Below are 26,685 nucleotides of genomic sequence, written 5' to 3'. Positions count from 1 at the left end.
GCGCCTACGGAATATCGACGATGATCGTTCCTTTAAACGTCGTTCACTCGCGTTCTAACACACGTATCTGGAAAATAATAACACCACAATTTACGGCAAAGATATGTCTTCAATGTCTAAGAATTTCATCTGTTTGATGGCGGTAATTCTTGTTCACTGTTTAAAAAGACGAGTGCGATGCGGCCGCTCCCGCAACCAAGTTCCCGCGATGTTCGTGAGTACATGCGACTGTACAGCATGTTACAATGCTAATTCGGTTTAAACACAGCAGCGCGTTTGTGCTGGAAAATAAAACTCCATTATTGCTGCCATTCACCATGCTAATGGAAGGACAACTTTAAAACGGCCGTGTTTTAACATTGTCAAAGGCTCAGCAGCCCCAGGGCTGTCTCATGTTTGAATTCAGGCACGGTAATTTTACTCCGAACCAAATGTCCCCAAATGCCGAGAAATTGTAGAAGGTCACATTTATTAGTAAACCGGATATTTACTCGTTAAACAGGGGAATAAAATGCTTGGATGCGCTGCGTACGATGCGCTGCGTACGTAGATGCGCTGCTTTGCCTGAGAGAAACACCTGTGTACTATCGGCAATGTGTTTGTGATTTGCTTTCGTTCCGTATTTCGTTTGAATCGTGGTTTGATTTCGCATGTGCGGTCGAGTTTCCCGTATGTGTGAAATCTGACGTGTGAAGTCTGATAGGCCTCTTGGGAGGATATTAATAGATTTTATAAGAACTGCTAGGCAGTGAGAACTTGTGTATTTTTGCGTGATTTTATGTTGTGTAGCATTATGAACAGAAACGAACTAGCTCAGCTTCAAGTTTTAATAATCGATACATGTTAACTTCGGGAGGGTGGAATCGGAATTAACGTGGGCAAGCAACACGGTTGGAAGGATTAATGCGGGTTGCAGCATCGCGCGTCGGCGACGGGCGAGGGCATGGAAGCGAAGAATTACGGTTGCCGCTTGTACTCGCGGTGGGGTGCCACGTATCGGCGCAGGCTCCGGTTTGGGTGCGAAGAGCTGCAGCGGCGGGAATGTTGAAGCTCGCGTGAGCGCTTTGAGCTTTTCGTTTCGCAGAATTCCGCGCACTGCGCGTGTAATACAGCGTACTATTGTGCTCCTGGTTATGAAATGCCCAAAACTGCTGCGTGCCGCGCTGCAAGTCGAATTCCTCGAAAACCCCGGGCGTCTGCTACCACCAGTTCCCACCAAAGAGCGACTCCGAGACGCCTGGCTGCACAACATCTCCCGTCAAGGCATCAACAAGGGCAGCCAACGGAAGCCAAGCTACAGATCGGCCGTTTGCTCGCTGCACTTCAAAGAGGATGACTACACGGTGGGATTGAAGCGCCAGTTATTGCTGCCAACAGCTGTGTCGACAAGATTTCCTTCGTACCCAACGTACGTGCAGCCTGGAAGCCCGAAAAGGAGGAGGGCGCATGTTCGGCCGCTGCTCGAGGCGTGTGCGTCGGCATCTCAAGTACGCAATCAAGGGCAAGTGAGCACAATGGTTGCAGAAAATGAAACGATTGAACGTTCAGTTCTGGGCCTAACTGGTAATGAATAAAGAGGTCAGCCGCACTTACCGAAAGATGCAGACCCAATCCTGTACGCTCTCACGGACATGCAATCATGCGGCCAACGTAATTTTGAGACTCGAGAATGCCAGACTGCGTTCTATCTGACAGGCTTTTTCGATAACACCAAGAGAAATGCCCGCCGCCTTAAAATGAAAGAAAACAGACTAAACGAAAAACTGCAAAAACTGCAAAAACGCTGCGACGAGTTTCGCGAACAAGTGAAGAAGTTCGAGGAGGATCGCGCTGTACAGGCAGTTCGACACAGCGTACAAATTTGTAAGCTCCTTTCAAACACCGTTTTCCCACACCTCGCAGGCTGTCCGCTGATGTGGTGCGCCAGCAACAGGACCCGTACCACTGTCATGAGCTGTGCGAAATGTTCTTGAAAAAGCTATTGAGGCTGCTTCTTGCCACCTGGGCTGGCGACGTTAATAGTTCTTTGGAGAATCTACTGAAGCTTTCGCGAAAACATTTCTCGCCAAAGGTTTTCCGCTTGTAAAGCTGATTGCCGGTGAACCATAGGTGAAGAGGACTTACAAATTTTCTGACAAGCCCAATAAATCCCCCTTTAAATGTTGTATTAAATTTACCTTTGATGTCCCAGCTATTTATTACAGTTTAATTTACCTTCCAACTGTATATTACATTGTGCAACTAGTGTAAATCAAAGAACGACTGCCGCAGTTTTACAGCATCCCAACTGCATTCTGTACTCATTTCCGTGTTTTGGTTCCCATGTAAATAGTCTTCTTGTTACAATAAATCAGTTCATAGTTGCGTTCGCTCTGTCCATTTCATTCGTGTGTCCTCCATAATTTTGTGTACCCTGTAACCTAACGCGCAGTCTAACAATATTTCCAAAGCAAATGGACCAATAGACCCTAAAAGGTATTAAGATTATTCCAGTTCTCTTTGAAAACGCAGTTAAAGCAAGGTGTGAAAATATCCAGTCACATTTGTCAAACTCGCATTGAGAAATGGGCGTGTACGACACAGCATGAAACGTTTATGTAATTTTTACGTACGCGCAAGTTATAAGCTGTTTTGTAATAAACAAATGCGGTTGCTCAGACTAGCTTGCCACGCCAAATATTATTTCTGAAAGCCATGGGAAAGTCTTTAGAAAGAAATCCGCCTATTGCGCTCGGCGTTTGCAATGCGCCACCTGCTAACGTCGCATGCGGCGCGCTAAAAGGAAAACAAATGTAGCGCTGTGGCTACTTCTTGTATGCTAGTTAGTCCGTGACGCCTATATTGTGAGTTTCCGCCTCACGTATCACCGCATATTATTATAAATTATAAAGATGCTGACTTCGGCCGTCGGTGCAGTCATGAACAACTTACACCACATTGAAACCGTTGAAACCGTGACCGCGGCCAGCAGCCGCCGCTCTTCTATCACCGATGATTAGCGCCACGACTGACACTGCGGCGGAAAGGGAAACTAACGCCGTCACCGCCGGAGAGGCGCGTTCGGCAGGCCGGACCTAGTTTCCATCGAGCGGCCGTGCCACGATACTAAGTTCCCAACACCCAAGGTGACCCGTGCAACCCCGAGCCCGCTGGCTTGGGCGACAGTTCTTGCGGCCGCCGGCGTGCACGAACTCCACGAAGTCCACGTTTAGCGCTGCATGTCGTCGCGTGGAAAATAATGCATCTTGGCGTCGTCGTCGATTTGCTCGGGCAGGCTTCCACGAGCAGTACTTCGCATACCGCGAGCTTGCCATAGCACAACTTGGGCGAGCTCGGCGACGCGCACCGCCGCGGTGCCCGTCGACATCGCGCACCACGCCGTTTTCGGCACCAGTGCCGAACACCATGCGCCGGCAACGAACTGAAGAGCAAAGACGTCGAACACGCAACGTTTACAAGCATTGCTCACACAGCTACGCCCACGTCTCCTGCCCAAACGAATACCACCGACAACAGCAGCGCAGGATATCGTTTCCGGTTCTGAAAACGACTATATGACGTCACCCTGAACCGGCCAGACACGTAGGCCAATGTTTCGTCACGCCGAAAGCGATTGCGCTAGTGCTGCCGATTTGTGGAAGTTCGCGGCCTGGACAATCAAAATCGATTTTAGATGTGATTCCGGCCTCGGATCGCTGCAAAAATTTCTGTGAGGCATCTGTACAAACTACTGAAGCCAATTATATCATTTTTTAGGTATCAAAATTTGGTGTCAGTACTCCTTTAAGGGTTGTCTGCCCCTTCAGACGAAATTTTATCCGGATCTGAATGGTGCGTCGGCCCTGCGGAAGCTGCCCCCCTCCCCCTCCAGCGTTTCTTCGAAAGCGTTAACAGCGGTTGGTAACAGTGAAGGGCTCTGAGAGGGATTGCACTGCACCACAGGAGTGTTTGTTGGTCCATCCCTTTAGGACGAACGTAAAGCGGCTGCAGCGAAGAATGGAAGGGAAGATACCCGTGGGAAAGGAAGGAGATGGTTCAGCAGAATTGGTGATTCCAATGCCCATTTATTAAACCAATTGCGCGGGACACATCGATGCTAGAAATGCAACCACAGGGGTGGAAGATATTTTCCTCCTCCTGACGTTTTCCCATTTATAGGCTGACTGTTGCGTGAACATCCCAAGCAACCGCCGGACATCCGTCGAACGTCCGACGTATGTCCGCTCCGGCTCTAGCGTATATCCGAAGGATGTCCGTTTGGGAGCCGACGGACATCCCCTGCACGTACGACGGACGTCCGGTTTTAACACTTCCGTACGTCCTATCGAACGTCCGGAATTGGATACGTCACCGGATGCATTTCGGATGTTGCGTACAATTTTACGGTATCATGCTCATGTACAATTTAAAACATACACAGTGTTTTACAGCAGTTAAACTGCCATAAATGAACACTTTATTCGCCTCTAGCATCCAATTCACACATCATGACATCTTGCTTTGGCCATTTGTCCAGATTTTCTTGAAGCCAAAGAATGTCATATCCTGGAGTTGCTCTTGCTACAACCAAACATTTTTTGGGTGCCTGAGGAAGAAATTAAATGTGATGATAAAAGAACAAATACAAATGTTTCTTTTTAAAACAGTATACGTGCAACTCAGCCGTGTGCTTTTTAAATGACGGAAAGATATAGTATGTATTTAGCGAAAAAACTAGCAGGGTAGGGGGTGGGCCACATTTACCAGGATTTCAAAACAACCCATCCCTAGAAGAAAAAACACAGGCAAATTAGGCGCAGCAGAGTAGATCAGCTCAAGGAATTGAGGTTTGAACATAGCAAAGTAGACACCATTCTGGAGGTGACTCCCATACCAGCAGCTGCAAAGTTGCCGTGAGGAGAAGACATTCCATAGCATATACACCTTTAGGGTTGCCGACCTTTGCACACCGTCCACCCAAGAGTCTGTTGCGCCACGGAGCGCTAAGAAAAAGGAAATGAAAAGCACAGGTCATTCCAGCCAGAATGAAACAGTCAAAGGTTGCCGGGGGAATGAACCACTCACGTGAAAATAACTGCCGGGTTGCAGTGGGCACGACGAATTCCACGAAAACCCACGATGTTCAGGCTCTCATTACTGTCTGCTCGGGCTGGGACTGCAACACCACTGCACAGTGCAAACCTAGAAGAAAAGATATATGCCTGAAAATACATTGCAATGCCAAGCAAAACAGTAAGTGGTTATGAAAAGATGAGCCACTTACATCTTAGATGCTGCCAGGTTGTCTTGCAGATGAGAAAATTTCTTCGAATAACCACCCACATGATATTCAGACTTTCACTGTTGGCTGCATTTCAATTTATTACAGGTGGCAATGGCAGTTGGCAGATTGACTCAGTTTAAAAGCGCACAGGGCAAGTTTGCCTGTCAGTGAAACGTATAGCCGAAGCATAGAAGCCATGAAAAACCCTGCGCAGCGCCACTGTCAACTGTTTAGTTCTAACAGGCAGAGTGCCAAAAAAAACTAAGCCACTGAATCTAAGCCTTGCTACCTCGCCGTTTTACTGAGATCAGAAGCACCTGCCTTCTTCCGAAGACAATAAAGCAGCTACAGTTGGGCACACTGGCCTGAGCTCATACCCAGATGACAGGAATATTCAGCGAGGCGTATATGCGGATCTGTAAAGTGCTAAACTGTGTGCAGGAATGGAATAACAACTGATTGATTGTGCGAGGGAAGTCTGACATGTTTCTGCACATTCCTCATAGGCCAGAATCTTGTGCCAGAAAGTTGAGAAACAGCAAAGATGCCAATGGAGCTAGATGGAAATGGCCTTGTGTAGAAGTCTTTTTTGTCTGTGAACTCTCGGCCAACGATGCATGGTGCCTGTGTTGAAGTGGTACGAGCAAAGCTGTCTGCAATGATGATAGAATTGTCTACCACACAGCAGTTGTTGGGAGGGTTTACGGTAAGAGTGAAATCCCGAAATTCTGCACATCTGTACTGAGGGGGTGTCAAGCCAGGTGGAAGCAAACAACCTTTATGCTCCTGTACAAGCTGAAAGATGTCTGATGATGAATTCCGTGCAGAAGAGGATGTGCGCGCAGCCAGTTTTCCTTCTCGTTCTTTAAGGCGGTTGTACAACTGTGCCAGTGGAGTGTTCTGACCTCTGAGAAGCCGCTTAAGAAACTGCATATTATTCTCAAATGGAAAAGCACTAAAAGCATCCACAGGACCAAAGTTGCGTACATCATCTGCTAGGTGCAACACACAATGAACATTGTATGACACACGGTCAGTTCCATAGAGCATGGTAAATGTCTCAACAAAGTGCTTATAAAGAGACTCTGCATAATCAACATACTGAGTGCACAATGTCGGGCTCGACACCAAAAATGTTGCACAGTGCAAAGCAAGAAAGTTTTTGTACCGGTCCGACCGAAGGACTGATTTCAAAACAACAGGCCCACTGTAAAGCAAAAAAAATCTGAGCTCTGTCGCCTTCCAGCGCTGTACTTCACTTGTACTCCTAGGCTTCCGCGCGAACTCTTTAGGTACATGTGGCCCCAAAGAGAGGGTCAACTTCGACAGCTGCTTTCGTTCATCTGGGCCAAAACGTACTTCAAAAGGCTTTTGATATGGGCCACGAAACCACAGATCGAGCAGTTTCTTTGTGACTCCAAGGCAGAGTAGGTGCATATAATCAAGAGGCGCAGTACTGACGATATCGATGGGAAGTGTGGTCATAGGTGACACACCGAGGTGGTGTTCGTAATCTGTTTGAAGCCTGACAGATTCATCAGTACGCAGTGTGGAAATCACAGGCGGGAAATATGCTCTGTGGTTTAGGTTGTCCCCTTCAACTGTGCACTTGGGACACCCAAGGTGGGCTATGTGAGGCTTGACGCAGTACACAAAGGCCCGAGCCGGTGCGTCACAGATGAAGCTGTGCACAGAGACTTGGATCACGCGCCTATCAAAACTCATTCCATTTCTCATGAGTTGTTTCAGCTCAGTTAGAAATTGGGCTAAATATTCCTCTGCCGAATCTGGTTTTCCTGGTTTTCCTGCACCAGCCCAGACACCAATGACGAAAGGCGCTGCATCATGGTGTTCAAGAATTCTGCACTGGATGGGCCACAATTCTTTTCTCGAGCTCTTGGAAATCGGCAGCCCGTCAAAGCTGAACTGGAGAGTAATGGATCCCCCTGGAGGAGCGCCAGCGATGGCGAGGGCGTTTCTGAGCTGATGCTCCAGCCCTAAATGGCAGTAGTGCCCCGGGGGCATTATTGTCACTGGAGAACGCAGCGTGTCTCTCGGTGCCCGCAACAATGTACGAGCGTCGCTGGGCAGACAAGATGCGTCGGACGGACAAGATTTCAGCACCTTCAGCAGCGAGGTTAGGGCGGCCTGCGTAATGTTCTCCCGCAGAGCCCACGCCCTTAGCCCTGCAGCTAAGTCGCTACAGTCAGGCCTTTGTTGTGCATTAGCGGTGCATTGTAGAGTCAGTTCGAAGACTGGCTCAGAAGCTAGAGGTGGCGAGTCGGGTACACCGTCTTCTTCACTTGACGTGTCTGTACACGTAGCTGGCATCTCCACGGCGCTGGCTTGCAGTGTCGCCGGTTCGTCACACAGCGTCGCTGGTTCATCAGAACTGTGAACGTCATGTGTTGCTTCATCACCAAGAACGTGAACACAAGTTGGACACGCGTTGCCGGCACCACAGTTGTTGTCACCGCACGAAACGTCATTACGCTGTACTGCATCGGTCATACAACATGCTGCGGCTTCCTGGCGGATGGGTCGACCGTACCTCTCGAATAATGTTCTCGTTTCCCGCCAGGTTGTTAAACGCGTTTTGTCCCGGGCTTTCGGCATGACAATTAAGCTAACTCAAACTGCACTGTGAAAACTTACTTGACCAACTCAAAGAAATGCATCCAGATGTCTTTGAAGTACGTAGTGCGCGCATAGAGTTCACATAACCACCGTAGCCAACGTTTTTGCAGTCAAGTAGGGAAGCATCCATGTTTGCCATAGCAGCGATGATAGCGATGTTGATGTCGACACCAGGCCACCGCAGTGGCCGCAGCTTGCGCGACGGTGAATCCAAACAGTAAAAAACAAAAACTACAACAAAGTAACACGCTCTGCATCTTAGATTAAAGATAAAAAGCTTCTCGCGTTACACTGTGAACAGTTTACTTATTTTTTTTTACTCTTCTCAGTTATTTGCCTTTGTTGCCAGCCAGAACGTGCTAGAATGTGACAATTATTTTCATTAGAGATTTTTTTGTCTGCATTATGTTTTAACTCTTACCGAAATGAAGTGAAGTTTTTTCTCCTATTACAAGACTGACTTCTAACAAAAAGAACGTACTACACATTTGGGTATTGGTATACCGAACACATTGTCTCAAATAGTTCAAATTCTCAAACCGCGGAACGCCAAGCTCGCAAAACAAAAACCGTTTAGTGGTTTAAGTATTTAAGTACTTTTGTTTAGAGCGTCCGTTACGCATGAGCCGCACAAAGTGTTTTTTTTAATAATACGGATCTACGGCTCATACATCTATCCGTACCCGTATCCGTGCCTCCGTTCCTCCCTACCTAAACCGCCTGAACCATAGAGGAACCAAGATGAGCAGCGGAGTTTGAACGGCAGCATTTGAGCGCACCAATCCTCCCTGTTCTGTGGCGCACCTATGCGATAGCAGCAAGTTGGACACCAGCATTGTTTTGACTCAACAGCCCATTGTAAGTGGCCACCGCATGCAGTTCTACTCAAGCGAGCTCTTTTCCTTTCTCTTGTTCATCAATTGTAAATAAATGTTTGGTATTGCGTAAGAGTTACTTTTACAGTGCATAGTAGGGAAGTTAAGTGTACTTTTGAATTATGGCTTGCGTGTTGCCTGTGGGTGCTTTGTAATGTCACGCTGGCTACGTTTGTCGGTTGGCCAGCATGCGTTTCTGGCGCACATGTCTCAAACTTCACAAAATACGGTCAAGTCAACTGACTGATCGAGCTGTAGTTGGCACGAAATACCTAACGTCTGATCTGTTGAAATTACCCTCCCGATGGAGCCTTGCTCTGCCAAAGCTGTTGTGCGCAGCAATCAGTGCCGTAACAAATGTGTGAGGCTACAGATTGATTTCGATTGCTTTTGCAATCGCGTGTGCGGCCATGACTCGGAACGCGCGACTCCGTGCTAGCTGAAGTGGCATGCACGCCAAGCTTGACTGCAATATATATGCACTCACCAAGGCCTCACGGTAGCCACCCGTAAGGGTTTCGTCAAAGGCCAGCACGGCCTCAACAGAACCCAGTGGGCCTGCCATTACAGGTTCAGTAGGTGGACCAACATTGCCGTTATTTTTGGTTGTAAGTCCATGGAGGCTCTCCAAAATTTCCATCTGGGTGTGCCGAATTATGCTTAAGGAGGTCAGCACACGCCTCTGAAACTCTGCAAGCAAGAACGTGATGTTTACAACAAATATTGTTTTAACTTATGAAGTCAAATTAAAAATAATTGAGAGTTAGAACTAGTTTTAACAAAGTTATGTACACTTCTGGTGCATGTTGGTGTGGGTTCACTGATAGAGATTTTGAAATCGCTTCAATTCCTTCGGCGAACGGAATGTTTGTATACAATGCAGCAACGTCAAGAGTAACTAGGAGGGTTCCACTGGGTAGGCGCCCGCCCATATTTATCTCTTTTATTATGCGGAGGAAGTGGGGGGTGTCCTGAACGAATGAAGGAAGAAGAGCCGGAATGTCGGATAGGTGATGATTCAGAAACAGAGATAGTGCTTCGGTTGGGGTATTGTTATTCGAAACTATGGGTCTGCCAGGAATGTCGGCAGTGAACAATAATTCTACGGGGACTTTATGGACTTTCGGGAGGAGGTAAAAACGTCCTGCATGCTTATTATTCGGTTTCATGAAATTTAAGTCAGTAGTCGTTATTAATTCTCTAGATCGTAGATCTGTGAGGCTCTGAAGTATTTTTAGGCTGTATACCTGGCTCGGATCGTTATCTAAGGACTTGTAGTGGCAAGGGTTATTGAGCTGCCTATAAGCTTCATCTTTGTATTTTCCCATAGGTAAAACAACTACACTGCCACCTTTGTCGGCTGGCTTTATGACTATGTCGGTTCTGGCTGATAAGCAATTCAGGGTAACTTCTTCCGACGGAGTTAGGTTCTTGCGCTTGTTTGATCGCTTAGTTGTTGCCAATATTTCTCTTGATACTGATTTTAAGTACAGATCCAATTCTGGAGATTGATCTACATCTGGAGTTCAAGTGCTAGGAGGGTGGAGGGTGCGTTCGTTAATGTCAGGTTGGTCCTGCTTCTCCGAAAAAAACTCGCTTAGTATCATTCTCCGAGAAAATTCAGTGAGATCTTTGTGTAACTCGTATTCATTCACGCTGTTATTTGTGGGACAGAAAGTTAGACCTCGTTCTAGGATACCTTTTTCGTCGGCCGTTAGTGTTTTGGAAATGTCAATAACGTTGCTGGGGCAGGTAGCGAGAGAGCTCGTTTTTTCTATAGGATTATTGGCTAGGGAAGGAGGTTCTATTAAAGCGATCTCTGTATCGAGGGGGAACAATAGATGACCTAGTACTTCATAGTCGCGGCTATTGAGAGGCTGATCTCCTACAGTACATGCTGCATTTTGCGAGGGAAGTTGGTCACGCTGAAACTTAACCGCTTGCTTATTGCTAAGATCATTTTCCTTACGATTTATGAAAATATTGAGATCTAGTTTCTCCTGCTCGGTTAGTGGAAGAGCTTCAATCTGGTCGTTGAAGAGGCTGAGTTGGCTAGTACAGTGCTCTCTAAGAATTTCTCGGAGGGAAAGAGAAGCATTATTCAGAATATCTTGCCACCTGGCAGCTAGTTCAGGAGGGAGCTCACCAAGGGCACATCTAACTTTTAGGCGGAGGCCTTTGGGGATCGCGACACAAGAGGAACAACATGAGAGGTGAGCGGGAAAGCGAAGGGAGGCATTTACTTCGCAAAATCCGATAAAGGCTATCGTCTTTTGACGGCATTTGCAACGAAAGGAGCAGATACGCGGCCATTTTTTTTTGTAGCGGCTTGGCAGCCATTATTGACGGTTGATTTGATTTGTTTATTTGTGGTCAAGCTGCGGTCGCGAAAGACATTGATAAAAGAATAACAAGTGGCAAATATGTCCCTTTTTATAGTATCGGCTCCTCTCTCCCCGGTGAGGCGTTACAATTAGTTCCTTGTGCATTTTGTTGCTTGAATTTTCACTTGCCGCAGCCAGTTTGCGCCAAGTGTCGGAATCGCTTTTACTTTTTTTTTCTTGTAGTACAGTGGTCAGATTTTAATTTTTTTTATATGAACTGTGTGGTTGACTTTTAAATCTTATCTTTAAAAATTCTTTTTGCCCAAAAGCAGTTTTGAGAAGTTATAGTTGACCACTGGTATGTTTGTTTTTGCACAAGTGATCCACATGATCCACAATGTGGTAGTTGGCCTCCTTGATTATCATGACATGTACTGCCAGGGTTTTCATGTAGAGCTCAAATTTTTATGCACTCGTGTGGAAACATCAGCCGTTGGATTTCCTGTGGGCTATATATTCAAGCCTCGTAAATTGAGAAGGCCCATTATCTCTCTGAGCGGTACTTGTAGGAAAATTGCATATTTCCAGATGTATGCGATCGTGGAATTTGATGACGGCAAGGAAAAAAACTGTGGAAATCGTTCCTTGCGCATGAATGAAAGGTGAAAAGTGTTGGTGGCCAAATGTACCACCTGACAAAGCTGCCAGGATGGCAAAGAAAGGGCAGCCACCAGGCCCAGGTTCCCACCTTTACAATGCGGCCGTGAAGGGAGTGTTTGGTGAGTCTAAAGCATGCGCTTGTGGTCGGCGCAAGTACTGATAAGCACTTTTATTTTACATTAACTACGTTCATATGAGCAAGGAAGGAAAAAACTGGAAATGGCCCAGTTTACTTCCGACCTTTCTGGTGGGGAGGAGATGCCCAGAAAGCGGCGCCGAGTGAGGCCAGCACGCTGGGTGGATGACGATTCCACGTTCGTGGAATTGGACTCTGATGGTTTTCCGCGTGCCCCAACAGCGTTCGTCACATCAGAGCCACCTCGTAATACTATTGCACTTTTTTTTCACTTTTGTTTGAAAACTTTGTGACAGAGTTGCATGTTACTCCTTTGGTTTTGGGAGCCACTTTTTAAACTGTTCAGTGCTGGCAGCTTTACTTCAACTGTTTGTGAAGAACTTTGTTGTCCTTTCGCATCTCCGTGTATGTATGTATTCTGCCCATTTAATGTACTTCACTACTGGATGTGCGAAGCCCCAGTTTCCACTACATGTCTACATGCATAAAAGTAGCATAAACGATTAGCTTCGAGAGTTAAAGCTGCAAACAAAACATCCTTGTGATGTAACACAATAATGCTTCCAGTCCTGCATACATAGAATTTGTAATATCCTCATACAGTGCTTATATTTGCAGTTCTTTTGTCTTCAAATCTGCTCATTTCTATACATATCCCACTTTTTAGAGTTGTACATTTTAGTTGCTATATTCTTGCCAGGTGAAGTGAATAGCCAGCCAGCTGGCTGCACTCTTATGTGAAGTTTTTAATTGTGCATATGTACTTTAGCACGTCTTGAAGGTTCAAGCCAGGGGCTGGCACACCAAAGCAGCCCAGTGCCATTGCTGCAGAGCCCATGTATGTTCCTCTCTTTTTGTTTTTGTCTGTGTATTAACGTAAAAATTACCAGGTTGACTATTTTGACCTTCTACACAGCTACAAGTACCAACAGTGGTGGGCTACTCAGGCAATTGGGGCACGCAGGTATGCTTCTTTGTTGCAACATCTTTGTTTGCTTTAAATTTGTTAAGGGGTAGGTGCTCCAGCGTATCCTAGTGACATTGTTGGAGAGTGGAATAATGTTTTGTCTGTGTGTTGATGTAGACGTTGATAGATTGACCGTTTCATGCTCTGCACAGCTACAAGTGCCAGCAGCGGCATGCTGAAACAAGGGCCTGACCAACAGGGGCAAGAAGGTACGCCAGTCACTTGTGTACTCTTTTTTGCAATATATTATCTTTTTTTTCATATAAATTTGTTGGGCGTTTGAGCTAAACATGTGAATAATTTGACCAGGACTGCAAATATGACAAGGCCCGGGCACCCGTGCAGAAAACTGTAAGCTATTTTGTTTTTTTAGTGCTGTCATATGATTCTTCGAACTGCATCAAAAAAACTTTCTGAATTTTAGGTGGTCCAGGAAATTCTCCAAAGGCCCTGAGTTGTGCTGGTATGTGGGTGAAGTGTTAAAAAGTCAACTTCATAAGTTAAAACAATATTTGTTGTAAACATCACGTTCTTGTTTTCAGAGTTTCAGAGGCGTGTGCTGACCTCCTTAAGCATAATTCGGCACACCCAGATGGAAATTTTGGAGAGCCTCCATGGACTTACAACCAAAAATAACGGCAATGTTGGTCCACCTACTGAACCTGTAATGGCAGGCCCACTGGGTTCTGTTGAGGCCGTGCTGGCCTTTGACGAAACCCTTACGGGTGGCTACCGTGAGGCCTTGGTGAGTGCACATATATTGCAGTCAAGCTTTTCAATAAATTTGCAACCACTGCAAACATTTGTAGCCAGGCATGCAGGGTCATCCTGCAAGAAAAGCCTTGGCAACGATTCCTCAGTGTATTGAAATGAGTGCTGGTGATCGCATTATAATAATTTGTTACAGATTGCTGAACTTGCCTCCTTTGGAGGAAAGGCAATACCGGCATCGGTGAAGGCCATGATGCCACACCTGCTGACGGATGGGGTCGCCCAGCAATTCAGTACGGAAGGCCGCAAGGGCAAAGAGAGGTTTCGGGGCCTCAAGCTCTGCCAAGTGATTGTCGGTACGCACAATTTTGTGGGGCAATCTGTTTCTATTCCAAATATGCCTCTTTGTTGCACTTCCAGACGCAGTAAGGCAGAGCAAATTCCTTGGTGACAGCCCGCGAAGCGAGGTGGAAATCCACATCAGGGAATGGCTCAGGAGGGCCAAAGAAAGGGCTGCGTTCGGCGTTAAGAAAACCTAAAGGAGAAGAAAACCTAAAGGAACAAAAATGTTGAATAAAAATCGACTGCTAGTAAACCCTGTGGTTATTTTTCACTCGCAATATACCGCATTGAGCATGGCTGCGTGTGCAAACAAGTGCATGGTTCATTTTCAGAAATTACATGTTCGGCAAATGAAGAATAGGTCTTTACACAGGAAGAAGGTTAATCTAAAAGAACAAAAGAAGATAATAGATAAGGGGATAGAACTTCAGTACTCAAAACTTCGGTCTCTATGCCGACCAGCAGGCAGGAAGTCAAATTATACGTCCTCCTTTTTCCGTACTATTTTGCATGTTGGCTAGAAACCTGCTGAAAGGCTGTTTATTAATGGCTGTATCATTTGTTTTTACGTCATACTGAGCAGAACTTAATGCATGTCATTGAGGTTGGATTTTTTCATACAAAGCTTTTATGGCCAAGATCCGGGATTCTATAGCAACCCTGTGCACAAAAAAAATGCGATGTGATATAGCCAGCTTACAAAGGTCACGCTTGATTTGGCCATAAATCAAGCGCATATACAAAGAAATTTCAGAGCCAGAAACAAAAGTGATTAGTCAACAAACGTCGCCCCTCATGTCGGAGGTTAGGTGTGTCACTGAATGATAGACGTGTGGTTGGAAAATTGATGTCTCAGCGTCGTACACCATTCAAAACATGATTTGGACCCCGTACGTCTCATCGCCTATTCGGAGGCGAGCTATACCCACCATTTTTAAAGTAAGTAGCTAGAGTAAAAAAAGTGGGTGCTTACATATATGTTTTTCTTCAACGTGACTGCCGTCAATGCTTAAGAGAAATTTTCTTTTTCCTTTCACTTAAATTCTGTGTCATTTCGCGTGCTACTGTAAACCTCGCTGGCATGTTAGCCAGAACGCAGAGATACTTTTTGTTATTCTAGCTTTGAGAACTTGTGTAGTAGACCCAGATTAAAAATACAGGCTTATTGCGTGACCATATTGCATTGTGCACCAAATATAGGGCACGACTTGAACTTTTAAAAATGTACATCCAGTTTTCGTCTACTGCTGGATGTCCGACGTACATCCAGAAATGTATGTCCAAAAATGGATGTGTACTGTACGTACGCTGGACGTCCGTTCTCGGCAATGGACGTCCGGCTGTTCTTCGGACGTCCCACGGACGTACATGGTTGCTTGGGTAGCTTGGGGCTACACTACCGCGCGACAAAAGCGCAGACACCGAAACAATTCGGCATGTGAGCTTAGTGGTTCCCATTTATACCGATTTAAATTAGTCAGTTTAGTAAGTTTGAGAAGACAGCGCGCAATAGACGCGAAGCTGCGCCAAAACAGGCCCAGAACAACCGTCCCTAAAGTAGACGACAAAGCCGTACCGCCGACGCCGACGCCGCCGGCGAGTGGGCACTTCCGCGCGGGGAACGCTGGGTAAATTCGCCGCGCAATCTGCAGTGTGCTCCATGAGTGAAACCATCCGCCCCCCCTCCCCCCGCCGCCGCCTCCACCGCGTTGAGAGCCGCACGCCACGAAAGAACCGTTGGCTGGTAGAGCTAGAAAGCTTTGGTTTAAGACAAAATGGGTCCGGTCATCATATAAGAACATACCACACCTCCAGAAAAAGAAAATAGACGCCATGATGGATATATCACCGATCTAGCGACTTCTGATAAAAGCCCTCCCCCTACTAAAACACATAGATAGAAACCTACGCGAGGACAGGCGACAAGCAAGGATCAAATTGCTTTAAAGTTCCAAAACCATGAAAAAACTCGCGTACGCTGACGCCAGGGCGCTCAAAAGTAGGAAGTCGAACAGTTGTCATAGTGGAATACCATGACAATCGCTGTAATTCCATTACCTTCCTGAACCCACGAGAACTGAATCCTCTTTGCGATCCCTCTAGCGGAACTATCGAATAGATGCTTAAACACGATTCATTACACATGCTCAATAGGCTGTTAGACTCTTGGCTATAAGCAGAGCACTAAACGCTTGAGGAAGATTGTTCCACAATCCACAATGATTAAAGTTAAACACACGGGCACGGGTCTGGAAGGTAGTGAAGCAGCCGATGAAGGTCCACTCGAACTGACCTACCGTGCTCCCTGTTGGCCACTACTACAACACTCTCCCCTCAGAAAAATATGTGAATGGTCTCCTCATACTACGCCTACGAACATCATCCTTTGCCGTGCCACGCGGAAATCTCATGGCTTAAGAACCGAAAACTCTCATCAGGATACAAACCAACGCATATATCCACAAATACAGCCGGGTTAAGATGTTTGGCAGGAAATGTTTGACATAAACTTAAATACGGGCAAACAACCACTCTCTTCTGTGACACCTGGTCACGTCCAAAGATATGCTCAGGGGTGAACAACTCAAACGTTACATATTCAACTTATATTGACACATGACAGGCTGCCCTGACCAGCCTATCAGCTGAAGATCAGCGTGAGCTGATTTTGATGCCCTGGAATTCTGGTTCAACCCGTCGGCTCTACCATCTCTTTATGCCCTTATCCCAAACTTTTAATATATCTTACTCAGCAAAGACATTTGGTCCCCTTCCCGCCTTCCCTCCTCTGCTTATCTCATAAAAATCCAAAACGTTCAGCCAGGCCACCAGCATAAGCACTTTAAGCTTCGACACTGTTGCTTTCTATCTCGAACTGACCAACACCTCGCAGCCTTAACCTTTCACGCCCATATCTTCAGCCACGTAAGCGTAAATGTCCTCGGAGTTTCCTTTGCGGCAGTGCGGCTAATCTATAGCTATTTTCAGGAACTTCAGTACTTGGAAAGCATAATTGGTAAATGCAGCAACTCCGTTCCAAAGAACTCCCTCGACGCCGGCGTAACGCTGGTTCGTCATACGTCTTAAGATTTAAACGTACTTGTCATATGAAACTTTTTATGACACCAACTGGCCGCTCGCCCGCACCGGCCGCAAAAGGGAATACACTTGTGCCCTGCCCCCGGCTGTGGTGCTTTACGCCTGCAGACACTCGCTTGCCACGTACTGTGCTACCTACGACTCAACGTTTTCTTTCAAGGACAGAACTTCCCATAATCTTAATCTCTAATTGGGCTTACGACAAACCTGACACCTAGAAAACGCCCTGGGTCGACGGGTGAAACGATCGACGTTTGTTGAGAGGTTTTCCATGTTGAATGCAGCCGCATCATCTAAGTATCGACGGGAACCATGTGGAATCGCTAAAACGGTGACGCGACCTAGGCAAAAAGGGCCTTCATGTGTCAGTGGGCTTTTGGCTGCTGACATACATTTTGGCCCCAATAGTCGAGGGGGGAAATGTGCTGCACAGTCTGGGGGTTTGAAAAGCGCGCCAATATTTTAAGGGTCTCCTGCCAGGCGGGTGCTGCCGCTACGTGTGGGTGGAAGGAAACGTCCGCTTTTTTCCACGTGGTCATTTAGTTTTCGTATCCGCGGCGCGTCGTCAGGCGCCCGCGCGCGACGATTAGTTCCGCTTTCGTCACGCGTGCCGTTTCTGTATGTTGCGCTTGCGAAATATGATGTCTGCCGCCTTTATAATCTGTCAAAGTGTAACTGCGAGTTTCTCGGCCGCTTATTTCTCACCGGGGTCTGGTGAATTCACACCTGTATGAGCGCTGATACTGGTGACAAATGATGCCAACGTTGCCACTGCGCCTGCGTTTTCTTTGCCGAGGCCCACGAAGACTGATCGCCACTCCTTGGCGATCGGGCAGAAGATTACTGCAAGTTTTTCGCTCGCTTGGTATTTCTGACGGATGCGCAACCCCCAGCGTTTTCGTTCCGCGCGCTCCTACGCAGACTGTGCTCGCAGAATGGACATGGTTGCTGTGCTGCGTGTCCAGCAGCGATTCATTCGTTTCTGAAACGCATTTGTGCGTACATTGTATTCAAACCAACCTGAGTGCAGTGAACATTTGTGCACGTAAATCCGCAAGCTTTTAATAGAGTGAATTGGGGCTAAACATGCAGTAATTTATTAATGTTAAATCAAATAAGAGTAATGAGGTCTAAAACCCACTCAACTAAAAAAACAAGATCGACCATCAAGGGTTTCTTTGAATAAACTGCATTTTGTAACAATGTCTGTGTCCAAATTCCGTATTTTGCATGCCAAGCCGCGTAGTACTGGTTAAGGCCTATGCAAAAGTAGCTACTACGGAAAAGCTTAGCTGCATCCCTGGTAAACTTGATTGATTGATTCATTATGGGAGTTTAATGCGCCGACGCTTCACAGGCGATGATGCGCGCCGTAGTGGAGGGCTCCGGATTAATTTTGACCACCTGGGGATCTTTAACGTGCGCCGAAATCTCGACCGCAACGGCGTTTTCGATTTTCGCCTCCATCAAAAGAGCGACCGCCGTGGCCGGGAATCGAACCCGCATCCATGGGCCCCTGGTAAACTAATGTGCAACGTAACTTGCAAGCCACACCATTAGAAACAGCAACGAAAGCAAAACAAAACAAAATGAAATTGACTTACCTAACGTCTAGTGCACTAGATTATGATAAAAACGAGTAAACTACAGAGTAAGCAAGCAAGAAAAAGAGGCAGACAGTGGGTATGTACAGAGTACGTGGTAGATTTTAAAGAAAATATAATACCAAAGCATGAACAAATATACAAAACGTAAAAAAGTAAGCGATTAACGTGGCGAACAGAGTCTCCACGCACAGATGGGCGCAACCTTCAAAACTAACATCAAAGCAGTTTAAGCATAAAAAAGATGGAAAACATGAAATAAGAAAGCAAGACATAGGGGCAAAAAAGTGCTACGCGCAATTCGGTGTAACCCCCCCTCTCCCCCCCCCTCCCCCCCATAAACATGAAAACAAAGCGGTAAAACGGGTTGCAAACCGCGAAATAAGTGAGCAATACAGAAGGATAATTAAAACAGCTGTACATTGCGATGAAGACTACAAGCGGGATTCACACTTCGGACGAGGAGGCCTACGGAGGCGGACGGATATGTGACGTCAACACGGCGTCACCGGATGGTCCGTCTTCCATCTTGGCGGAGCATCCACACGTGCGGAGCGACTAGCAGTCGGCAGAGTGGAGGACACAAAACGAGTCACCCTAGCTCTCGATCGCCCACACTGCCCCCAAACGCCAAGGCGTGCTTTTCCGGCGCACGCACTTGTCACTTCCACACCTGTCGACCACGTCACCTCGAAAAAGCCACCCTCGCACCTGGTACAACCTAAAATGGCGGGGACCGCACGTCCGCCGAGTAATACTTGAGGAGGCATTTTATTTCCCGGAGCATCCGCGGCCGTACCCAACCGAGGGGTGGAGCCTAAAACTGGTCACGTGAGCCGATTCCGCGGGCGAGAAAGACGGGAGTTCTCCGTGGTGTGAATCCCGTTCAAAGGGACCATGAAGACAAAATACACGCGTGTGGTTCACTAAAAAGACTGCTTCGTCCCGAGAACAACGGTACTAATTTTATTGCAAACAAAAAAAATATAATATAGATATTAAAGAAATGACGCAGTGGCGGCTGCCTTACCACTTTCAGGCGATGTCTCTTGGCGTCACAGAGTCTTGTTTGATCAATTGGAGCCCGCCAATCGAAGCCACTGCGAAGAAACATGGCTGGACGATTTTAGTGGGGCGTCTAGTTCCCTCTTATTGCATCACTTCAATGCTAACTTGAATTTAACACACTGATAACTATGATTTTAGTGTTGGCCCCTAATGCGTCACTGATGTCGGTATTGCGTCAATGCTGACGTCGTGTGGCGCGAAGTTCGAACGTTTTTAAACATTTGTTGGGTCTTTTGGCTAGCCGAGCATCTTTCGTGGCTGGAGTAGATCTGGGTGCGTTACTAAAAGCTATTTCTTTCAAATTTTGTGTCATGGCCCCTTTAGAGCAGGAGGAGGATAAACATTTTTATTGAGGGAAAAGGTTGCGTGTACTCTTCAGGAGGTGAAGTCCTCAGTCCAGGACCCCATATGCCTTGCCAGCCGCTACAGCCCGCTCCACCAGCCGCAGCTGGTAGGACAGGCATGAGCTGGACAGGGCGCGCCTCCAGAGCTCGGGAGAGTTGTAAGGATTCGGCTTGGGGAGAGGGTGGGAGGGGCATCCACCAACCATGTGGAAGAGAGTACACTCTGCTCCACAGAAGGGGCAGCTAGGGGACGTAATTTCTTCGGAGTAGTGGCAGACTCTTTTTGGGTGGGGAAAGGTGTTTGTCTGCAAGGCACGGTAGTGGTGTGCCTCCTCGATAGATAGGTGTCGGTGGGGTGGCGGAAGGGTGCGTCGGGCCAGGCGTAGATGTTGCGTCATTTCTGCATATGTCAGGAGGAGAGTAAATCTCTCCGAGGTGGTGTCTGCACTCCTCGTGCGGCGTGTCATTTCTCGCGCGAGGTCGTGCGCCATCTCGTTCCCATTCATTCCCAGATGGGCTGGAGTCCATATTATGTGGATCTGTCGCTGCGGCGGGTGGCGGAGTAGCATTGCGCGGGCCGCAGCGTGAACGGTTCCGGCCTGGAAGTGCCGGCAGGCCTGTTGGCTGTCCGTCACAACAGTAGTAGCCTGGGTAGAGGAGATGGCAAGTGCGATTGCCGCCTCTTCAGCTTCAGCTGGTGAGTGTTTTGACAGAGGCAGTGATAGCCTGTCCTCCTTGGGCGGGGCTTACTGCCAAGGCGAACGCTGGATAGGAGGAGTATGCTGCCGCGTCTGTGAAGACTGCGTCAGCATCTCGACTGTACTGTCGTGAGATGGCCTCCGCGGGAGCCTTACGCCGTCACTGTGGTGCTCAGGGTGCATATTACGCGGCAAGGGTTGTACTTTAATGAGGTCTTGAGTAGGCCGGGGGAGGGGCTCTAGAAGTGGGCTATTGTAGCCCGGTGTATTTATTCCCAGTCCTGAGAGGATCTGGCGGCCCGCGTTGGTTAGAGAAAGCCGTCCGTATTGTTGTAAGAGATGTCCTTCAACTAGTTCAGACGACGTATTGTGGATACCGAGTTGAAGGAGTAGCAAGGTGGATGTGTTTGTGGGAAGGCACAGTGCGCGCTTGTATGATTTTCGAATTATTGCATTGACACTTTCTTCTTCGTGCTTGTTGAGAAGCGCATATGGGGTCGCGTACGTGATGCGGGAAATAATGAAGGCGTGCACTAGACGTAGCGCCGCATTCTCCCCGAAGCCGCGCCTCTTCGTGATGATTCGGCGCAGCATATGGGATACCTGGTCCGTAGTGTGCTTCAGCCGAGTTATAAGGGTGGAGTTCCGTTTATCTTGCTGGAAGACCATCCCAAGGATCTTGATTTGAGGAGTGGGGCGGATAGCGTGGCCCTCGAGGTGTATTTCGACCGGTGGAGGTGGGTCACGCTTGGGTCTTCCTGGTTGGACCACGAGTAGCTAAGACTTTTGCGGGGCGAACGAGAGTCCGCAGTATTTTGCGTACTCAGTGACCACATCGGCCGCTTCTTGAAGGCGAGCTTCCATGTCCCCCCACGAGCCTGTGCCCGTCCAAACTGTCACATCGTCGGCGTAAAGCGCACGCTTGGTGTTCGGAAGAGCTGCAAGGCGTTGTGGCAGTTTGATTAGGGCGATATTAAATATCATTGGGGAGAGCACTGCTTCTTGTGGAGTGACTCTGCTCGCCAGGTTGATGGGGTGGGATTTCGCTTCGCCAACGTGGAGTACCGCTTGCCTCTTAGTAAGGAAGTCTCGCACGTAAGTGTACGTGCGTTCCCCGCAATGCAGCTCTCGGAGGTGGGCCAAAATGACTGAAATGACACATTGTCAAACGCCCCCTTGAAGTCCAATGCCAGCATTGCCGTGGGGGAGTGTCGGGTGGCAGGGGTCATGACTTGTTCTTTAATCTGGAGGAGAATGTCCTGGGTGGAGAGGTGGGGTCTGAATCCAAACATCGAGGTTGGTATGAGGCCCCGATCGTCTAGGTGACGCTGGAGGCGAGCGAGGACGATATGCTCCATGAGTTTACCGACGCAGGACGTTAGCGATATAGGTCGTAGGTTGTCAATAGAAGGGGTCTTGTTCGGTTTGGGGATGAGGTGAACGTAGGCGAGCTTCCATTCTGCAGGGATCTTGCCCTCTCGCCACACTCTATTGAGACACGCGGTGAGGGACACGAGGGAGTCGTCATCGAGGTTGGCTAGTAGCCTGCTGGAAATTCCATCAGGACCTGGCGGGGTGTTTTTCCGTATCCGGGACAGTGCCGCTCGTACCTCCGAGGTAAGGATGTTTTGATCTAATGAGGGGTTCGGCGATCCATCGTAGTCTGTGTGGCTCTGTTGTGGACCGGGCGGGAAGAATTTTGCCTCGAGGTTCGTTAAAAGTGTGTCGGTTGAGTGATTGTGCAGGAGGGCCCGTAGTTGGTTTGATGACGTTGCCTTCGAAGAGGACGGGTCCAGGAGGCAACGAAGAATTTTCCAAGTTTTTGACGTGCTCACATGGTTTCCCATGGCGTCGCAAAGGGAGAGCCAACTCTCACGGCACAGTTCGCGTGCGTATTTGGCCGCCTTTTCAGTGAGCTGCGCAATGCGGATGTGGAGTTTTTTATTGTGCCGCTGCTTTTTCCAGCGCTTTTGCAGGCTGCGTCTAGCTTCCCATATGTGTAGAAGGTGCGTGTCCACGCAGGGATTGCCGGTATTTGTCTTTATGTTAGTAGTACAAGCGGCCTGGTCCTGAATAAGTTGGGCTATTCATGCGGAATATTGATCTTCCTCTGCCGGATCTGCGGTGTCCTCTGTGCTGTGCGCTCACCTCAGTTTTCGGAAACCGGACCAATCTGTCAGCGTAGCACGTCCCACTGTGCGGACTAGCTCAGGGCCTGAAATGAATAATTCAATAAAGAAATGATCGCTGCCCAGTGCCTCTTGTTTGTTTGGCCATACGCACGTCACCTGCTGGTTGCTCAGGGAGAGGTCTGGCGTAGTATCGCTAGAGGCGCTTGTGCCCATGCGAGTGGGTATGCTGAGATCGTTGAGTATCTGCCACGCCTTCTCGTCTACTTACTTGTGAAGGTAGTTGCCCCTTGGATTAGCGTAAGTGTAACCCCAAAGGGGGTGCGCCACATTGAAGTCTCCACTTACGATGAGTTGGTGCTTCCCAGCTTTCTTTCGCGCCAGTTCCAGCGTGTCATTTAGGGCCTGCGGAGAACATTTGGGCCTGCAGTAGACATTAAAGTGGAAGATAGGTAAGGAAGCCTTTGATGCCTTGGCGGGGAGTAGTTCTAGTAGTACACCTGGGGCTCCTGCTAATGGAAGGGAGTGCTGTATAGCGGTGATAGACCTGGATACCAGCGTGCGTAACACTCGCGTGCCATCCGCATGAAAGGTGATATAGCCGAGGAGCGAAGCGTGGTTGTTGCTTTCTTGCAATGCGACAACGTGTGGAGGTTTTTCTTGTGTTGTAATATATTGGATCAGTTCTGAGCGTTTTTCGCGGAATCCGCGGCAGTTCCACTGCCAAGCAATTGTTTCGCCGCGGCTCCGACTATTCTTTTTAGGAGGACCCATCTTCTTCCATGGCATCTTTGGGTTAGGAGGAAGGGGGGTAGTGACGCGAGTGCACTGAGGAATAAATGCTTCCATTTTCGAGAGGCGTTCTTCGAAATTGGCATTTATTTCTTTGAGGGCTTGCATGGTCTGGTTGAGTTGGTCAGTAATAGTTTGTTGCAAGGCGGTCAGCTGCTGTAGCATAGAACGTATTCCAACCACCTCGTCTCGAGTGATAATGGCGTGGGGTTTGCTGGCATCGCCTGGCCCGAAATTGGTGGGAGGGTTGTGGGAAGAGCGGGGGTTGCATCACTGCCCGGTGGAAGGGAAGTTCGGGGACGCTTGATAGCGGGAGAAAGTTGTTGCGGGGAGGGTGTAGGGGGGTTGGCTGCTGCTTTTGTTAAGGACGCACGCAGTTCTGCAAGTTCCTGTCTGAGAGCCGCGTTCTCAGCTTGTAATTGAGTTGAGTGCGCCATACTTATTATCAGCTCTGGAGGCCGCTACCCCTGCCCAGCTCACCTTGGGTGCGTCCTCGTGTCGTGGTTCTTTGTGCGCGGAGTTCCTGCTGACTGAGGAGCTGGCCGAGCGTTGGTCTCTGGGTGGCTTGCGTTGCGTCCCTGGGGTCTGATCTCGATTGCGTGCCTGGCTGGGCGCGCGTTCCTTGGTGGTTAACCGTCCGTGTTGTGGCCCTCGACCGTGATCTCGGCTCGGTCTTGAGCTCGAACGGTGAGGTCCCCGGTTGCGTCGCGAGCCAGAAGAGGGGGAGCGTGACCGGCAGGGCCCATCCGATCTGGACTTGTTCGGAGTTTTCTTGGCCTTGTACACGATGGGCAGGTACCGCTTGAGGCAGTCTTGGTGTGTGGGCCTTTACAAAGCCCACACCGCGGTGTGCAGATGTGCTGAGGCTCGTTGAGGGGGGCACCGCACACGTTGCACTTGGGCGTGGCCGGAGGCGAGGGGCAAACGTCCGCTCGGTGGCCCGTTTGATGACAGAGAGTGCAAAAGGCGATCGTGCGGCGATAAGGGTAGCATCGGAGCAGGGCTTGGTTGACGTAAACGTAGTACGGCACTCGCTTGCCTCGACGTGTTATGACGAAGGCTTTGGACTCTCCGAGGCGACGAGCTGTGAGAACCTCGTACCCGGGAGCAGTAATGAGTGACTTGACGTACTCTTCTGGATGTTCTTGTGCGATGTTGTGAATGACGCCACGGCAGGAGTTGTCCGGAGTGATTGGGTAGACTGAGACCTCGTGTCGGTTGCCGAAGACCACAATCTTCTGGAGGCTTTTGAGCGCTCGTTCAGCTGCTGGAGAAGGTGTGCTGACGACTATGACGTTCTGCTCTGCACCAACGCGGAGCTGGAAAGGTGCTGGTGTAGTGGGGAGCCCGATCTCCCGAGCGATTGACGCAGTGAGAGAAATGGGGTCCGCACGGGAAAGCTGGAGGCCGTTTCTTGGGCGGATATCTATTTTGAAGTCGTCCGATGGTAGAGGTGGTTGCCTTGGTTGACGCGTCGACGGGCGATGGCGGAGCGCTGGTGTCGGTGGCGATTCGGGAGCAGACTTCGACGGGGAAGGAGGACGTCGCCGGAGGGAGCGGCGTACTACCTCAATCCATGGGCAGGATATTTCTTCCTCGGTTGTGGTTGCGGGCGGGGATGTAATATCTATTTCGTTGGCTTCCATCATGTCTTCAGGTCGGTTTGAAGGAGGTGCCAAATTTGCGTTTGGAGCGTCTGTGGGGGTGCGCGCTGACGCCATGCGCACCGGCAAAGGAGCCGGCGGCGTGGTTGCCTCGCCGGTGATGTTAGGCTTAGCGCGTCTGTCCTCTTGAGATGCTTGTAAAATTTCGAATTTTGGACTCACAGGGATGCAGATGGTATCTTCGTCTTCCTGGTGACGTTAGGAAGAACGTCCGGTAGTCAGTTTTAGTCGACGGGGTGATTTTTCATTGACATTAAACGATTTCAGCGGAGCTGACGTGACGCTCATTCGAACACCCCGAGCGGGCACGTGCTCTCTCCCCTTTAGAGCAATTGCTATACGGCAAGTTGACACCAGCCATAGCCTTGCTGCTACAATCATCGTCTAAATCATCAGGCTTGCTTAGTCGCTAAGGTAGAGATGTAGTCGCGTGACATGAAAGCGGCACATCAGTTCTCTCACAATGCATAGGTAGTCATTGCTGTCGGAGAAGCTGGTCGCCCAATAAGACTCGACAATATCTTCATTAGGTCTTAGCCTTCCATAGCTCACATGCAAAAAGCGAAGGCATGCTTTCATTTTAACATGCTCGACAGAATATTCTTAAAAAAGAGAGCTACTAATTCCACTTGGTTCTGAGGAGTCGTCCTGGACAGGTTCTGTGGAAACATTTGAGTTCGTAATATCACCACCAACAGGTCCACTGGGGAGTTCCTTTTCCTTCGCTTAGGTTGGGCTGAATGACAATAAGAATAAAAGTCCCAATAAATTAACTGCCAGAAATCACAGAAATAATACGCGCTCCATTACAGAGAGCCAAACAGCCTGGACAGAACTGTATACTTTAACAGGCGGCATCCTTCCTATCTCTTTCCCGCACACCGGCCCTCTTCAAAGTAGCGGTAAGAATCAATAAAATAGCGAGCGTTATCATTAGCTTTTGGTTAGATTGGTGCAAATTTCTTAACAAAAATGTCCGTTAATTTAAAGCGGTTTTGTTAAAAGGGAAAGTTTGCATGAAATTGTTGCTGAAACACCGAGCCTCGCACGTTTTCAAGCAGTGCAAAAGCTACGGCAGGTATCGAGAGAGAATGCCAAAGGCACGTTTCAGTCAGATGCTTTCTGTTAACTGCAAATTTTATATATGCACATTATGGTTAAGTGTATAGCTCCGTGACAGCATAGAAACTGTGATAGGGAATGTACGTGCAACCGTAATATAGTCTTATGAACAGCATATATAGTGCAAATATGCTCGCAACCCTAACGCGGACTACATAGCTTTTGTATAGTAACTCTGCTATACTGTTTGATATGAGAACCGGAAGATACCTACGGAGAGCTCAAAATTATTTTGCTTGTCTTCGATAAC

At 48.4% G+C, this 26,685-nt stretch overlaps 1 protein-coding gene and 1 pseudogene across 2 annotated transcripts in view; both read left to right on the top strand.

Moving 5' to 3' along the window:
- LOC144169096 (potassium/sodium hyperpolarization-activated cyclic nucleotide-gated channel 3-like) overlaps nt 1-26,685 on the top strand; it is a 68,283-nt gene that overhangs the window by 19,856 nt on the left and 21,742 nt on the right. The gene's annotated exons all lie outside the window — the stretch shown is intronic.
- On the top strand, nt 11,688-14,044 carry LOC144170914 (uncharacterized; annotated as a pseudogene). The gene is made up of 4 exons (XR_013322700.1): nt 11,688-11,748; nt 11,952-12,171; nt 13,363-13,607; nt 13,770-14,044. The product of XR_013322700.1 is annotated as an uncharacterized LOC144170914 (transcript).

The sequence above is a fragment of the Haemaphysalis longicornis genome, unplaced genomic scaffold, assembly GCF_048455015.1.
Source record: "Haemaphysalis longicornis isolate Haplotype H1 unplaced genomic scaffold, Haemaphysalis longicornis Haplotype H1 scaffold_2, whole genome shotgun sequence".
NCBI lineage: Eukaryota > Metazoa > Arthropoda > Arachnida > Ixodida > Ixodidae > Haemaphysalis > Haemaphysalis longicornis.
Note: the sequence above shows the minus strand (reverse complement) of the source record. Positions and strands in the feature narration are given on the sequence as shown.